Source organism: Lipotes vexillifer, unplaced genomic scaffold (assembly GCF_000442215.2).
Source record: "Lipotes vexillifer unplaced genomic scaffold, Lipotes_vexillifer_v1.1 scaffold602, whole genome shotgun sequence".
Taxonomy (NCBI): domain Eukaryota; kingdom Metazoa; phylum Chordata; class Mammalia; order Artiodactyla; family Lipotidae; genus Lipotes; species Lipotes vexillifer.
In genome coordinates, this window is record NW_006790307.1 from 3,504,305 (window position 1) to 3,520,331 (window position 16,027).

Below are 16,027 nucleotides of genomic sequence, written 5' to 3' on the forward strand. Positions count from 1 at the left end.
GCTACATTCTCTCCCTAGCTGATCTCACTTTAAATGGGCCAATTTTATCAAACATAAATTATATCTCAATAAATTTGTTTGGTTTTTTTTTTTTTTTGGTTGTTTTTTTAAAGCATATTGTATTCCGCAAAAGACAAAGTTAGGGAATTCAAAAAGATGGGTCAGGGACTTCCTTGGCGGTCCAGTGGTTGGGACTTTGCCTTCCAGTGCAGGGGGTGCGGGTTCATTCCCTGGTAGGGGAGCTAGGGTTCCACATGCATCGGGGCCAGAAGGCCAAAACATGGAACAGGAGCAATGTTGTAGCAAATTCAATGAAGACTTTGAAAATGGTCCACATTTTTTAAAAAAATCTTTAAGAAAAAAAAAGATGGGGGCTTCCCTGGTGGCGCAGTGGTTGAGAGTCTGCCTGCCGATGCAGGGGACGCGGGTTCATGCCCCGGTCCGGGAAGATCCCACATGCCGCGGAGCGGCTGGGCCCATGAGCCATGGCTGCTGAGCCTGCACGTCCGGAGCCTGTGCTCCGCAACCAGAGAGGCCACAAGAGTGAGGGGCCCGCATACCGCAAAAAAAAAAAAAAAAGGGGGGGGGGATGACAAAGAGAGTATAAGAGATATGTGGGACTACACCAGAAGATCTAACACACATGTGATTGGTGTCCTACAAGGAGAAAAGAGAATGTGGCAGTAGCAACATTTGAAGAAATAATTGTGCAGTTTCTGAAACTGGTAAAAATAATCTACAGACTCAAGAATCTCAGAGAATCCAAAGCAATAATAAATAACAAAGCAAACTACATCTTGGCACATCATAAACTGCTAAAAGCTAAAGATAAGGGATTTCCCTGATGGTCCAGTGGTTAGGACACTGTGCTCCCAATGCAGGGGCCCCAGGTTTAATTCCTAGTCAGGGAACTAGATCCCGCACTCTGCAACTAAAAGACCCCGCACTCTGCAACTAAAAGACCTCACACGCCGCAACTAAAAGACCCTGCACGGCGCAACGAAGATCCCACACACAGCAACGAAGATCTTGCGTGTGGCAACTGAGACCTGGCGCAGCCAAATAAATAAATAAAATTTTTTTTAAAAGCCAAAGATAAAAAAAAATACTTAAAAGTACTAGAATCTCTCTTACCTGGATTTTGCACATTGGTTCTAGAAGGAACAGACGGGAGAAGAAAAATTGTTGGGAGAGTCTGGACCAAGTGATGACCTTCTCACAAATGGTGGGGCCTGTTATAAAGGAAAAACCTACAGTTTTCCACTTCCTATGTAGGAAAAAAGCCAGTTCTTCCTACTGTTTCTTATTCTGTGCGTCTCCTTTACTACTCACACAGAACACTTCACATCTGCCACTTCTAGTCACCAAAAGCACGAGGGTTTTCCCCACAGCAACAAGCAAGTCTCTGACACCAGCTGGATGTCCTACAAGGTAACTCCATTCTGACACTGTTTACCTGGAGTCAGACCCCCAGTGAGGGCTCAGTCCCACAACTCATCCCCACGCCCATTTCAGACGCCAGTCAAAAGCTTAGGTTATCACCTGTGCTTCCAACCGACTGGCTCTATATCAAAGGTTCCAACAACGCCCACCTCAGGTTCAATTAATTTGCTAGAGTGGCTCACAGAACTCACGGAAATACATTTGCCAGTTTATTAAAGGATATGGTAAAGGATGAACAGATACGCAGGGAGGGTCCTGAGTGCAGAAGCTTCTTTCTGTCCCTGGGGAGTTGGGGTGTGTCATCATCCCGGTGTGCATGTGTTCACCCAACTGGAAGCTCTCTGAACTCTGTACTTTGGGGATTTTATGGAGACTTCCCTATGTAGGCATAATAGATCATTAACTCTGTTTGCAGCCCTTCTCCCTTTTCAAGAGAATGGGGGAGGGGCAAGGCTGAAAATTCCAAGCTTCTAATCATGGCTTGGTCTTTCCAGTGACCAACCATCATCCAGGAGCCCATGCAGAGTTGCCTCGTTAGAACAAAAGACACTCCTATCACCCAGGAAATTGCAAGGGTTTCAGGAACCCCGTGTCAGGAACTGGGGTCAAAGACAAAATAGTAGAACAAAAGATACTCCTAGTACTCTTACCGCTTAGGGAATTACGGGGGTCTCAGGAGTTCTGCGCACGAAGCGAGGGCAGAGACAAATCCATATATTTTCTATTATCTCACACCTGGTATCCACCATCGTTAAATAAGGGTAATAGAAATTGGAGCTGAATGGAAGAACACTCTCAAAGCCAGGTTGGCACATGTCTAGCCTCAGGGATCTAGTGAACATAAGCTTGCCCTGAGTGCACTTTGGTAACAATGTTGGAATTTATACTCATTGATTTAAACCAATCACAGAGGCTTCTAGTCATGATGATGGACCACAGGGTAGGGGTGCCAGGGGGGCAGGGAGGGTTAACTCCACAGGGACCTCACCTGATACACATCAATAAAATAAAGAGCTTCCTGAGCAAAGGAATGCAAAATGCCTTAGAACCACACACAGCTGTGTTTGAATTCTAGCTGTAGCACTGGCTGGTCATGTGACTCTGGGACTTCGCAAGCTTTTGATCTCTAACGAATGGAGATAGTATTTATCTTGGAAAAATCCTTGAGGTTAGATGAAAATATAAATATAAATGTATAAAATAGATAAGAATATACATAATCCTGGCATGTTGGGTTGTCTACAATATTCATTTACCTTCAACTAGAAAATGAGAGGGTTCAAATTTCCAGGCCCCATTTTCTGATACCACATCATGGTGGCAGAGCTCTTGGTACACTGTGGCAAGATTACTAAAAATTACTTTTATTTTAAAAGAGAGATTTCTATTTGGTTATTTGATATTCATCTTATTCCCCAGAGACATGACTTTTTTCCAGTTAATTCAAATTTGTTTGCTCTACCACTATCATCTTGCTTAAGAGTATTATTTCAAAGGAAGTTTTTAGCTTTTGGTATATCCAATAGAAGCAAATAAATGCATTTTGAAAAATTATTTCCAAGGACCTTTCTGCAAAAAAGAAAGTAAAATGCTAAAAAGATGTGATCTAGAATGGATTGGCTACTTGAGTTTTAAAGTAAATGTAATAGAACTCAGTCATCACTCATGCCACCCCTCCAATTTGTTACGTGGATAAACGGTTACCTGTGAATTTTACTTATAAAATTAAATTTAAGGAATAAAATTTTCCCTATTCAGCATACATTCAAATTCACTGCTCATCAGAGTTAAACTTTATTCATTATAAATAATTTTCAAGTGTTTCTTTCAGAATTCTGAATATTTTGTCATACATTTCCCACTTCCTTACAAAGGAATTCAAATCTGAATGCATTTTTCTTAGCCTTATTATAAAGATGACTCAAAGATAGCCTCAGGTGGAATTATCCCTGTAACATTTTCTGTGTTAGATGCAATCACTGTCTTATGAATATACTGCTATATTTGGGGAATTTATTTCCAGTGATATCCATTTCATTCTATACATCTCTGTTAATAAAGTTCCCAAAGATTAAAAGATCATTAGGGGTAAAAAAAAAAGAAAAAATTAGAGGGGTTTTATGCTTTCTGGATTTAGGAAAGTATTGAGTCCTTAAGCTCACTCACAATTATTTTTCTCAAATCTCCTTGGTATAATTTCATTTAAAAACTCTCACTCTACTGTGTATTACTGCAATTGGTTGTATTATTTAATCTGTGACAATGTTCTCTACAGTGAATAAAACATTTAAAAATGCAGTTCTTATCTAGCTGGGTGATTTTATAAATTCCTTATTTTGAAGGAGTAATGATTACTCTTTTCTTTGTGGTCAAGGTTGACAATTTCATCATTGTATGTGATTCAGCAAACACATTAACCATAACGCTGTTTGAGAATTACTCCATACTTTCCTCCTAGGGAAGGTTCCAACCACTCTATAGAGTTAAGAGAAGTGATAAACAAATCTCAAATATCACAGCATTCACTCCTGAAATGTTATCTCCCCTAGGGTGAAACTGCCACTGCTTAAGAGTGCAGAGTTACGTTTCATGCTGTTTAGAGGAAGTAAGCAAGAAAGAAGAGGCCAAGTCACATTTCCAGGCAGTAGGAATTCCCTATATTTCATCAACGTATTCAAAGATCTCTGGAGTACCATGGGCTGTAACTCAGGTCTCTGTCCTCTGTGTCCAACTGAAATTGCATAGACAACTGAGCTGGCAGAACATCAAACCTATATATAAGCTAGGCTTTATCTAGGACATGAAAGCTGAAGTCTGTACTTTGAGCCCAGACTGGCAAAGCAAGATGGAAAATTTAATTCATAAGATGGAGAGAAAAAATAATTTAGATATTTCAAGACAAATTTTCCAAGTAAATAGTGTATTCTTATTCTCTTAGTTCTGAGAGAACATAGTCTTCCAATGTAAACTGAAATTACAGTGTAATATCATGATACACTCACTATGGTGGATAGACTCTAAAATGATCCTTGATGATCCCCACCTTCTGGTCTTTACACCTTTGTGCAACCCCTTCCTCTTGACTGCAGGTAGGATGCGTGGTGTGCTTCTAACTGATAAAATATGGCAAAGATGGTGAGCTGTCACTCCTGTTATTACATCTTGTTATATTAGACTCTGTATTAACATACTGGAGATAATGTTGTGAGTGTGGGGCAGTAAGTAGCTAAGTTAGGGAAATCTATGTAACAAGGAACTGAAGGTGGCATCTAGGGACTGTGGACAACTTCTAGGACCAGAGAGAACTTCCAGTCAACAGCCAGCAAAAATCTTGGGCTGTCAATCATACAGTGGGAAGAAAACAGATTCTGCCAACAACCTGCAGGAGCTTGGAAGCAGATTCTGGCCCAGTCAAGCCTACAGATGAGAATGCAACCCAGCCAATATCTTCATTGCAACCTTATGAGACTCTGAGCAGAGGACTCAGTTAAATCATACTCAGTACACGGAAACTGTGGTATAATAAATTTGCACTGTTTTAAGCTACTAAATTTGTGATAATTTGTTATGTAGCTAGAAAACTAAGATACCTACCAAAATGGCAAGAAAGTAATGCAGAGAGTACCAAGTGTTGGCAAAGATCTGGAACAAGTGGAATTCTCACACACTACTGGAGAGAGTGCAAATTAGTTCAACTCCTTCAGAAAACTGTTTGCAAGCATCTCCTAAAATGGAATATATGTGCATATTATGATTCAGCAATTTCACTTCTAGACACATGACTAAAATAAATGCACACATGTGTACCAAAATACATGTCCAATAATGTCCTTAGTCACATTATAATAGTCCCAAATTGGAAACAACCCAAATACTTAACATCAGGCAAATGAAAGAATAAGTTGTGGCTTATTCATAAATAGAATGCTATACAGCAATGAAAATAAATGAACTACAAATACGTACAACATGGAACTTACAAACATAATGTGGAAAGAAAAGCTGGTAATTTATATTAAATTCAAGAACAAGTAACACTAAACTGTGCCATTAGAAGTCAGGATGGTGATTATTCTGGTGGGAATAGTGAGAGGGGCTTCCGCAGGCTGGTAATGTTCTATTTCTTGATACGGATGCTGTGACACATGGGTGTTTTCACTTTGTGATAATTCATTGACTTATACACTCACTATGTGTGAATTTCCTGTAAGAATGTTATACTTTAACTAAAAGTTTGACCTAAAGATAACAATATTTCCTCTGTACAGCCTCTCTAAACCTTTTATGCCTCCAATTCACCTGTCCGTTTGTACTTTGGGTTCAAAAGAAGAAAAAGAGAAATATTAAAACTGTTAATAAGTGGTAAAGCCAGGAAACAAACCCACGTCACATGTTTGTCTAATAAAAGACTTCAGGCTTTTTTTTTTTTTTTTTTTTTTTTTTTTTTTTTTTGGGCTTCAGGCTTTTTTTTTTTTTTTTTTTACTTATTTATTTATTTTGGCTGCGTTGAGTCTTCGTTGCTGCACGGGCTTTCTCCAGTTGCGGCAAGCAGAGGCTACTCTTTGTTGCGGTGCGCAGGCTTCTTATTGCTGTGGCTTCTCCTGTTGCGGAGCGTGGGCTCTAAGGGAGTGGGCTTCAGTAGTTGCAGCACGTGGCCTCAGTAGTTTTGGCACAAGACTCAGTAGTTGTGGCTTGCGGGCTCTAGAGCACAGGCTCAGTAGTTCTGGCATATGGGCTTAGTTGCTCCTCGGCATGTGGGATTGAACCTGTGTCCACTGCACTGGCAAGTGGATTCTTAACCACTGTGCCACCAGGGAAGTCCCCAGGCTCTTTTATATATACATTTCTGAATTATTAGGATGTAGGTTTTATACAGCATGCCCTTTTATCCCTCAATACTCCAGGGTGTTTTTCTAAGAAAATATATTCTTATATAAACCACAGTACAGTTATCAATTTCTGGAAAATTAACATGAATACAATAATTTTATTTAGTCGCAGTAATTTTATCAGTTTTCTCAGTAATGAGTTTTCTAGCATTCCCTATTTAATCTATTCAGTATGAACTCATGGGTTTTCAATGGTTAATATAATTCATTGTTAGTGTTAATTACTTTGATGCTCAATTTCCCCAGAAATTGAGGTCCCTATGGAGGTCCCTTCAAACTGTCTCTGTATCCTTTTGCTAAGTTCCATAATTTTTGAGCACTTCCTTATCTTCTCACAGAAGATGTACTAGGCTTACATTTAATTTTCCCTTCCCCAGCCCTGAAGTCAGCCTTTCTCCAAGGTACTCTGTTTGCTTTTAGTGGAAAATGATATTAAATACCAAAATTTAGGTCCCAGGTGTGGTCATTGTTACTGGCGTCCCTTACTTCTAGCCCTCTTGAGAGACATATATGAAGATACACAGATACATATATATTCCAAAGACACCTGTAGGTAAGAGAGCATAATTGTTGGGGGGGTTTTTTAGCATAACTGTTATGATGTGATTTCTTTTGTGTTGATTCCTACTTATCTTGTATGAAATGTACAGGATTTAAGCTATGTTAAGTAGCTCAAAATGGCATCACAGTGGTCAACGTGAACTTCCATATTAGTCGTTTTGAAACGCCTGTGGTAGGAGTGCAGGTGTCTTAGACTGAGAAACTAGGAGAGTTACTTTAGATAAGGAATTTGTTTGACCACTGGAACAGAAGGAGCAACTGATAGAGAAAAGATGACCTGGGAATAACTGTTACACTCTACCAACAGACTCCTTACAAAGAGACCCAGCAACTTGAACGAAGGCTCTTCTCTGGGGACCTGACTCCATGCTGATGAGAGCTGATCCAGATGAGAGCTACTGAAGGCCCTGTCGGAGCAGAGGGCAACTTCCCACTCACGTTTGTCATGTGACCCAGTAGTGGGTCAGAGACCGCTGCTCGCGCTGGGACGCCTCCTTCCCAGACTTCTCCTTGGCGTGGCTCCTTACTCCCTTTTCCCTACTTTGACTGACCTGTATTGTGTGCCCACTGTGTGCAATAAACCGAGTGATTCCTGAATTGAAAGTTGGCTACATTTTGTACAGCATCATACAGCATCTCTAATCCCCTGATTCTTACCTTGCCTTATAGCTGGGCCCTGAGACAAATGGTACTAAACAAGCAGGGCCTTCTGTCAGTTTTATTGCCTCTTCTGAGTTCCTAACCTTTCCTCTAGTATCACCCAGCCCGGTCTTCCCACCTACATAAATGCAATTACACAGTACTTTGTAGTTTATGAGGCACTTTCGTGGACATTATCTCCTTTGATCCTCATAACAATCCTCTGATAGAGCCAGGGCAGTATCATTCTCATCAATTTCTAGAAGAGAAAACTAAAATTCCTGAAAGTTAAGTGACAAGTTCAGGGTCACATTGCTAACAAGGGCCTAAAATCCCAAGTCTGGAGTTGTTACATTACACCTCACCTTCCACAAGTGAAAACTCATTGGCCCTCAAACTTGGCTGGACACTTCTGTGAGTCCAGGTAACACATAGGGAAGTTAGGGGTTCCTTTCCCATCTACGTGACTACTCAATCCCCAGCTTAACCCATACCTACACATGTGATGGGTGAGAGAACTGAGCTGTTTTATTTCTAACCTTATGTTGAATAATATAGTCTCTCCTCCTTAGTTTCTGTCCAAAATAATGTGGTAAACAACTAACACATTGAAATCCATCACTTTGAAGACAAAGCACTCTACGACTAATGAAAGTATGGCATAAGTGGAAAAGCAAACAGTCTGCATCTTTACAAAATCTTATCAGAAAGATTCCATATTTAATCATTTATGAACTTAAGGAATCTCTGCCAAAAATGCAAGTTATGAGAATGTTATTTTTGAGAAGAGTCCCAGATATTTGGAAATAATAATTTTAGAGCATTGCGTTATTATACAGAGTATGTGTGTCTATCTTATCTAATACCATTCTCTCTACAGAAGTCATGTTGAATGAATTCAGTCCTATATCCATGTTTATCTCTAGCTTTATAACCCTGACGTGTATACAAAAGATAGAATTTTATGTGACAGTTGTGAAAGATCATGATGTCTTACATTTGCATTACATTTCTCTTAGGAAGAGACCTTCCATGAGCACAGAAAATTGATTTGATTCACCTAAATAATGGGGCAACCACAAAACCCCACAGAGCCTTTTTTGCTTTGCTTTGAGTAGCTTTGCTTACAGGAGGCTTAATGCTCTCCTTTGAGGGGAAAAAACACCTCATACCTTTCATAGTTGAAATAGCCGTGTTCTGTTAGGGTTTCCTGATATTATGGGCTATTGGTTATTCTTCCCCCCATTTAGACTATAGGTAGTGTATATCATCACTTCCTGATTCTGTGGGAGACATTTTTAGTTAATGGTTTTTTTGTCTTTTTTCTTTTTATACAAATTTATTTATTTATTTTTGGCTGCTTTGGGTCTTTGTTGCTGCACTCAGGCTTTCTCTAGTTGCGGCTAGCGGGGGGCTACTCTTCATTGCGGTGCATGGGCTTCTTGGTGTGGTGGCTTCTCTTGTTGCAGAGCACGGGCTCTAGGAGCACAGGCTTCAGTAGTTGCAGCACGTGGGCTCAGTAGTTGCGGTGCACAGGCTCTTCAGCGCAGGCTCAGCAGTTGTGGCGCGCGGGCTTAGTTGCTCCGTGGCATGTGGGATCTTCCCAGACCAGGGTTCAAACCCGTGTCCCCTGCATTGGCAGGCGGATTCTTAACCACTGAGGCACCAGGGAAGTCCCACTTTTTTCTGTCTTTCTCCAACCATTCATCATCCTTTCCAAACCCCTCTCTCCTCCATTGTTCATTCATATTTACTCTCATAGTTTATAGAGGAAGCATAGTTCAGTAGGAAAAGCATGGTATTGGGAGTCAGGAAGACTGGATTATGTCTCCACTTTACCCGGAAATATCTGTGTCAGTTTGACCTGATCACTTTACTTCTCTTGGTTTCAGTTATCCACCACCACTACCATCATTATCATCCTTGAAGTTCTTCAAGCTCTGAAACTCTGGCTTCTGTTTCAAGTAGAAAGGTATATACTAGTTTAACAGTAACTAGTTTAATAAGAGGAATCCCTCCACTCTGCTTGATTCTGATATGTGCCTGTATGCACATAAATATGGGGCCTAAATAAAACTGAATATTATGATTCTCACTTAGGGAGTGGGACAGAGAGTCTAAGTGGGAACTTTATTCATTCACCTATCAAGTATTTATTGAGATCTTTCTGTAAGCTAGCTACTCTTTTAGACATTGCAGATACAGCAATGAACAAGACTGCTCAAGGACCCTGATGTAATGAAGCTTCCATGTTAGATGTGTGGAGAGAAAAAGAATAAATATATAAAAATATTTTTTAAAGACACAATTTCAAATAGTGATAAATAATATGAAAAAAATAAAATAGAAAAATGGAATGGAAAGGAGCCAGGAAGGTGAGCAGGTAGTTCAGAATAGATCATCAAGAAAGGCTTCTCTGGAATTTCCCTGGCAATCCAGTTGTTAAGACTTCACCTTCCAACACAGGAGGTGCGGGTTCAATCCCTGATCAGGGAGCTAACGTCTCACATGCCTCGCAGCCAAAAAACCAAAACATAAAACGGAAGCAATATTGTAACAAACTCAATAAAGACTTTAAAAATGGTCCACATTAAAAAAATCTTAAAAAAAGTAATTCTTCAAAAATGTTTTAAAAAAAAGAAAAGCAAAGAAAGGCTTCTCTGGGGAGGTCACAGCTAAACTGAGCCTTCTGGCCAGTCATACAAATATCTGGCCACAGAACTTTCAAGCAAAGGGAGCAGCACATCAAAAGAAAGTTTTTCCAAGAACATCAACTATCAGACCAACTGGGCCAATCATTGATTTAGGTCTCTTTTACAGAAATCCTAAATCCAATTGGAAATCTAAGGGTGGAAATCCACATTTCAGTCTACAGCATTTACCATATTTTTCCTCTGAAAAGGCCCATTATGTTCAGCAGAGGAAACCTCAGCCTTTCCCTGAAAAGTGGATCATGAGAGACAGTAATTGAGAAAGAGAGAGAGAGAGAGAGAGAGAGAGAGAAACACCAGTGACAGATGATGCAGCATTAAATCACGCAACTAACTTGTTGGGAGGCTGGGAAAGGCAATTTACCTCTCTTGATGTCTGTTTTGACAACTATAAACTGAAGGCTTAGACAAAATAATCTTGAAATCCCTTTTCCATGCTATAGTGGAATTGTTTATTTGTAACTCTAAAATAGCTTTTTAAAAAAGATTTTCTTGCTATTTAAACAGTCTCTGCCATATTAGACTTAGAACAAATTTGAATAAGAAACATAAATTTTTCTAAAGCAGATTGTAGTTTACACTTGTATCCTCAATCCTGTACATAAGTAATTTATATTATTCAGATTATTTATTTCCATTAGCACATATGTTCTCATTAAATTTCATTATGTTAGCTTGTCCTCCATATTTTGAACAGGGTAAATTGAAGACTGAGTCCTGTAGCACTCCACCAGAGACCATCATCTCGGGTCACTCATCTAATCACATAGGTATCTGCATATTTCCTTTATCCCTATTTTATCCCTATTATATCATGAAAACTTGGGATTGCTCATTTAATCAGGTGAGAATCTACATACCTCCTTTATCACTAGTATATCATACAAATTCTACCTTCTTTTTTTTTAACTTTTGTAAAACTCAAGGCAACATTTACCAGTTTCCCGGTATCCAGAAACTCTCCTACTCTGCAAGCTTCCTTAAAGAACAGCAAACTAATCCATAGAACTAGTACTTGACAATTTAATTTATTAACCTCCTGGAAGGTTAAACTCATTTGAAAGTAAATCCTCTCTGATAACTCTTAACATAGGTAGGCTTTCAATTCTTTTCTACCATTGTCTAATCTACATTTCCGGTGTGGCCATCAATTTCCATCACAGAGAATATAAAGTAAAATCAATATATTCTTATGCATCTCTTCAATCTAGACCCAATAAGAATGTCCTTTGTTATTTTTTTATAAGTTTTAATTCTTCCTGGCCATTTATCTTTCTGATAATATTATAGTTTGGTCCATGCCATTCTTTCTTTATTTTTAAAAAATATTTATTTATTTTATTTTTTTATTTTTTTGGCTGTGGTGGGTCTTAGTTGCGGCACACGGAATCTTCTTTGTTGAGGCATGAGGGATCTTTCGTTGCGGCACACGGGCTTCTATCTAGTTTTGGTGTGTGGGTTTTGTCTCTCTAGTTGTGGTATGTGGGTTTTGTCTCTCCAGTTGTGGCGGGTGGGCTCCAGAGCGTGTGGGCTCTGCAGTTTGCTCCACACAGGCTCTCTTGTTGAGAAGCACAAGGTCACTAGTTGTGGCGCCCAGGCTTAGGTGCCCCGTGGCATGTGGGATCTTAGTTCCCCGACCAGGGATCGAACCCACATCCTCCGCATTAGAAGGCGGATTCTTTACCACTGGACCACCAGGGAAGTCCCCATGCCATTCCTTAATGTGTCTTAAATTGTATGTTCTTCTTTTCATATTTTGTTTGCTCATTTGCATTAAAATACCATTTTATTTATGGGGCAAAGGATATTAGATAGGCAGTTAACAAAAGGGGAAATATAAATGTAGACAAAACATGGGAATACATGGTTTATCTCACTAGTAATCAAAGTAATACAAATTAAAGTAATGAAAAGACACATTTTACCTATGAAATTGGAGAAGTTTAATAGATAATATAGGTAAGGGTGGCGGGATATAGAACCTATCCTATTTTGATGGTTGGAAAAAAAACTTGTATAATCTTGCCATAAGGCACCATTTGATGTGCACCTTTGATCTGGCTCTTCTCTTGCAAATAATTTTTCTTAAGGAAATAATCAGTTATGTGCACAAAGTTATGTCTAGAAAGATATTTACCATAGGATCATTAGTAATTCAAAGCAATATACATGGCTAACCTGGGATTATGACCGGGTAAGTGGATTATTGTACATCCTTTCTATGGAATTCTAAATCTATTAAATTTAAACTGTTGTTGTACAAAAATATTTAATGACATTTCTCCATAAATGTTCAATAGCAGACAATGCAGTTTGCCTATCTAACAACCATTTTCCTCTTTTTATTTTGGTAGACTCCCAATTTAGTTCAGTTGTCCATTCCTCCATTCCTCTCCAACTTGACTTGAGTAAATCCTAAATTTAAGCCAAACACGGCAGTTCTCTTCTTGCAATTCTGGCCAGTGACTTAAGGAGAAGTCTGTGGGTATGTATGAGGGTTGCTTATGGGAAAGGATTCCTGCTTTTAAAGAATCACACTGCAAAAGATGAAAAGAAGTAAAAATCAGTTACTTTGGCTGGATTTTATCTTTTCTGAATACGATGCAAGGAACTGTTCCGGTCATTTGTGTCCATGAGAATAATTAACACTTTCCAGCACTCTTCATTCCTTTGTGTAAATCCATGTTTCTGCTCATTTTATTTTCTGCCTGGAGTACTTTACAATTTCTTGCAGTGTGGTTGTGCTAGAGATGAAATTTTCCAGCTTTTGCATGTTTGAAAAAATCTTTATCTCACCTTCATTACTGAAACATATTTTGCTTGTTATAGAATTCTAGGCTGAAAGTTTTTCTGTCTGCTTTAAAGATTTTTCTCCACTGTCTTCTCACATACACTGTCTCCAACAATAAATCTGCTGCCATCCTTATCTTTATGTCTATACATAGTGTCTTTTTTCTCAGGATACTTTTAAGATTTTCTCTTTGCCACTGGTTTGGAGCACATTAATTATGATGTTCCAGGGTGTGGTTATCTTCGTCTTTCTTGTGCCTGGGGTCCATTTAGCTTCTTGGATTTGTGAGCTTATAGTTTTCATCAATTTGGAAAATTTTTGACCCTTATTTTTTCAAATTTTTTTGTTTCCCTATCTCTCTCCTCTCCTATGGAGACACTAACGACACCGCTGCGGCATCTCCCGTTGCAGAGCACAGGCTCCGGATGCGCAGGCTCAGCAGCCATGGCTCACGGGCCCAGCCGCTCTGCGGCATGTGGGATCTTCCCGGACCAGGGCACGAACCTGTGTCCCCTGCATCGGCAGGTGGACTCTCAACCACTGCGCCACCAGGGAAGCCCTTGCCTTATGTTTTAAAAGTCACTAAAATTTTCTTCTGCAGTGTCTGATCTACCCTTAATTCCAACAAGTGAATTTTTCATCTCAGACATTGTAGTTTTTATAACTAGAAATTTTATTTGTGTCTTTTGTTTATACCTACCTGTCTCTACTTAACTTTCTGAACTCATGGAATACAGTTATAATAACTCTTTTTATGTCCTGTCTGGTAATTCTAACATCTGCATCAGTACTGGATCAGTTTCAATTTATTGATTTTTCTCCTCACCATGGTTCATAGATTCTTGCTTTTCCATGCCTGGTAATTATTTATTGGATACCAGACATCGTGAATTTTATCTTTGTGGGTGCTGGATATTTTTGTATCCCTATAATTATACTTGAGCCTTGTTTTATGATGCCGTTAAGTTACTTGGAAAGAGTTTGATCATTTGGGTCTTGTTTTTAAGATTTGTTAGGCAGCATCAGAACAGCATTTAGACTAGGGCTAATTATTTCTCACTATGGAAGCAAACTTTTCTCTGAGTAGTCTACCAATGTCCCATGAAGGATGAGGCTTTACAGTCTGGCTGATGGGACTAGGCACTATTCCCAGCTCTGTGTTAGTACTGAGCACCATTACCTCTAATCCTTTGAGTGGTGCTTTCCTCAGCCTCAGGTAGTTTCCTCACATGTGTGTCCTGATCAGTACCCTGATGAATACTATAGGGTAACTCTGCAGACCTCCAGAGTTCAACCTCTGCACAGATCTCTCCAATCTGTTACTCTGTCATATGAATTCTAACCACCTGAAATCTCCAAAATTCTCATCTCTATCTGCTCATTTCAGGCTTGACCTGGGTTCCCTTTTCCTGAACTACAGCCTGGAAGTGCTCTCAAGGCAGCCATCCAGGGCAATTGTAGGGCTTGGCTTATATTTTACCCACCTTTTAGGGATCCACTGTTCTTAGTTGCTTCATATCCAATTCCTTGAAAACAACTTTTTCACATATTTTGTACCTTTGTTAGGTTGTTTCAGGTGAGGGAATAATCCCAGTCCTTGCTACTCCATCCTATTTTTTCGTATTTTTAAAATGTTCTCTGATAGCTCATCAGAGAAATTTCTCTGTGGTCACATTGATCTTTCTAGATGCCTCCCACTTGTCTTCCTCATTTACAGAAAAATATTTCTGCATATATTCATTCTAACATTTAATATAACATCATTATAATCTCAGTATAATATCCTGAGACTATCTTCCATTTAGATTCATGGATATTTTGGTAAACGTTTGCGGTCCTCTGAATTTCCATTTGCTTCATCACATATCCTTGTAGTTAGTCAGGGCCATGAGACTAGTCCTAATGAATGGCCTGTGAGTGAAAGTGACATGTGCTATTTAAGGTCAAAGGTTTTAAAAGAAAGAGTGAGTTCTCCATTCACTCTCTTCACTGTTACAGGGAAGGTTGAAACCCCAATTGGAGATGGCAGCACCAGGGGATGGTGGACATTCCATCAGTCTGAGTCGTGGCTCCCTAACAACCTGCCATTCAATATGTAGTGTGACCAGAATAAACAACTGTTGTATAAAACCACTGGGATCTGGGAGTTAATTTGTTAATGTAGTAAACATGGCCTAATCTGACTGACACTCTAAAATAATATACATCTTTTCTACAAACAAATATGTTTTCTTAATATCTAAGCTGTAGTAACAGAATTTCAAACAAATCTCAACTTCTTGGAAATAGCAATAATAATCTTTTTAAAGCTTCTCTAAGGGACTTCCCTGGTAGAGCAGTGGTTAAGAATCCACCTACCAATGCAGGGGACACGGGTTTGAACCCTGGTCCAGGAAGATCCCACATGCTGCAGAACAACTAAGCTCGTGTGCCAAAGCTACAGAGCCTGTGCTCTAGAGCCTGCAAGCCACAACTACTGAGCTTGCATGCCACAACTGCTGAAGCCCTTGCACATAGACCCCATGTTCTACAACAAGAGAAGCCACCGCAATGAGAAGCCCGTGCACCGCAACGAAGGGTAGCCCCCGCTCTCCGCAACTAGAGAAGGCCTGTGTGCAGCAACGAAGACCCAATGCAGCCATAAATAAATAAATAAATAAAGTTATTTATTGAAAAAAAAAAAACCTCTCTAAAATAATTTTAGGGCAGACTTCCCTGGTGGTGCAGTAGTTAAGAATCCGTCTGCCAATACAAGGCACACGAGTTCGAGCCTAAGCCCTGATCCAGGAAGACCCCACATGCCACGGAGCAACTAAGCCTGTGTGCCACAACTACTGAGCCTGTGCTCTAGAGCCCAGAAGCCACAACTACTGAAGCCCGTGCACCTAGAGCCTGTGCTCGCCAGCAAAAGAAGCCACCACAAGGAGAAGCCCGCACACTGCAATGAAGAGTAGCCCCCGCTCGCTGCAATGCACAGAAACAAAGACCCAGGA

The 16,027-nt window shown here is 39.7% G+C and overlaps 1 non-coding gene across 1 annotated transcript; it reads left to right on the forward strand.

Moving 5' to 3' along the window:
- Positions 1–838: 838 nt before the first annotated feature.
- On the forward strand, positions 839–911 carry TRNAG-CCC (transfer RNA glycine (anticodon CCC)). Its single transcript has one exon. It is a non-coding gene; the product is annotated as a tRNA-Gly (tRNA).
- The last annotated feature ends 15,116 nt before the right edge of the window (positions 912–16,027 follow it).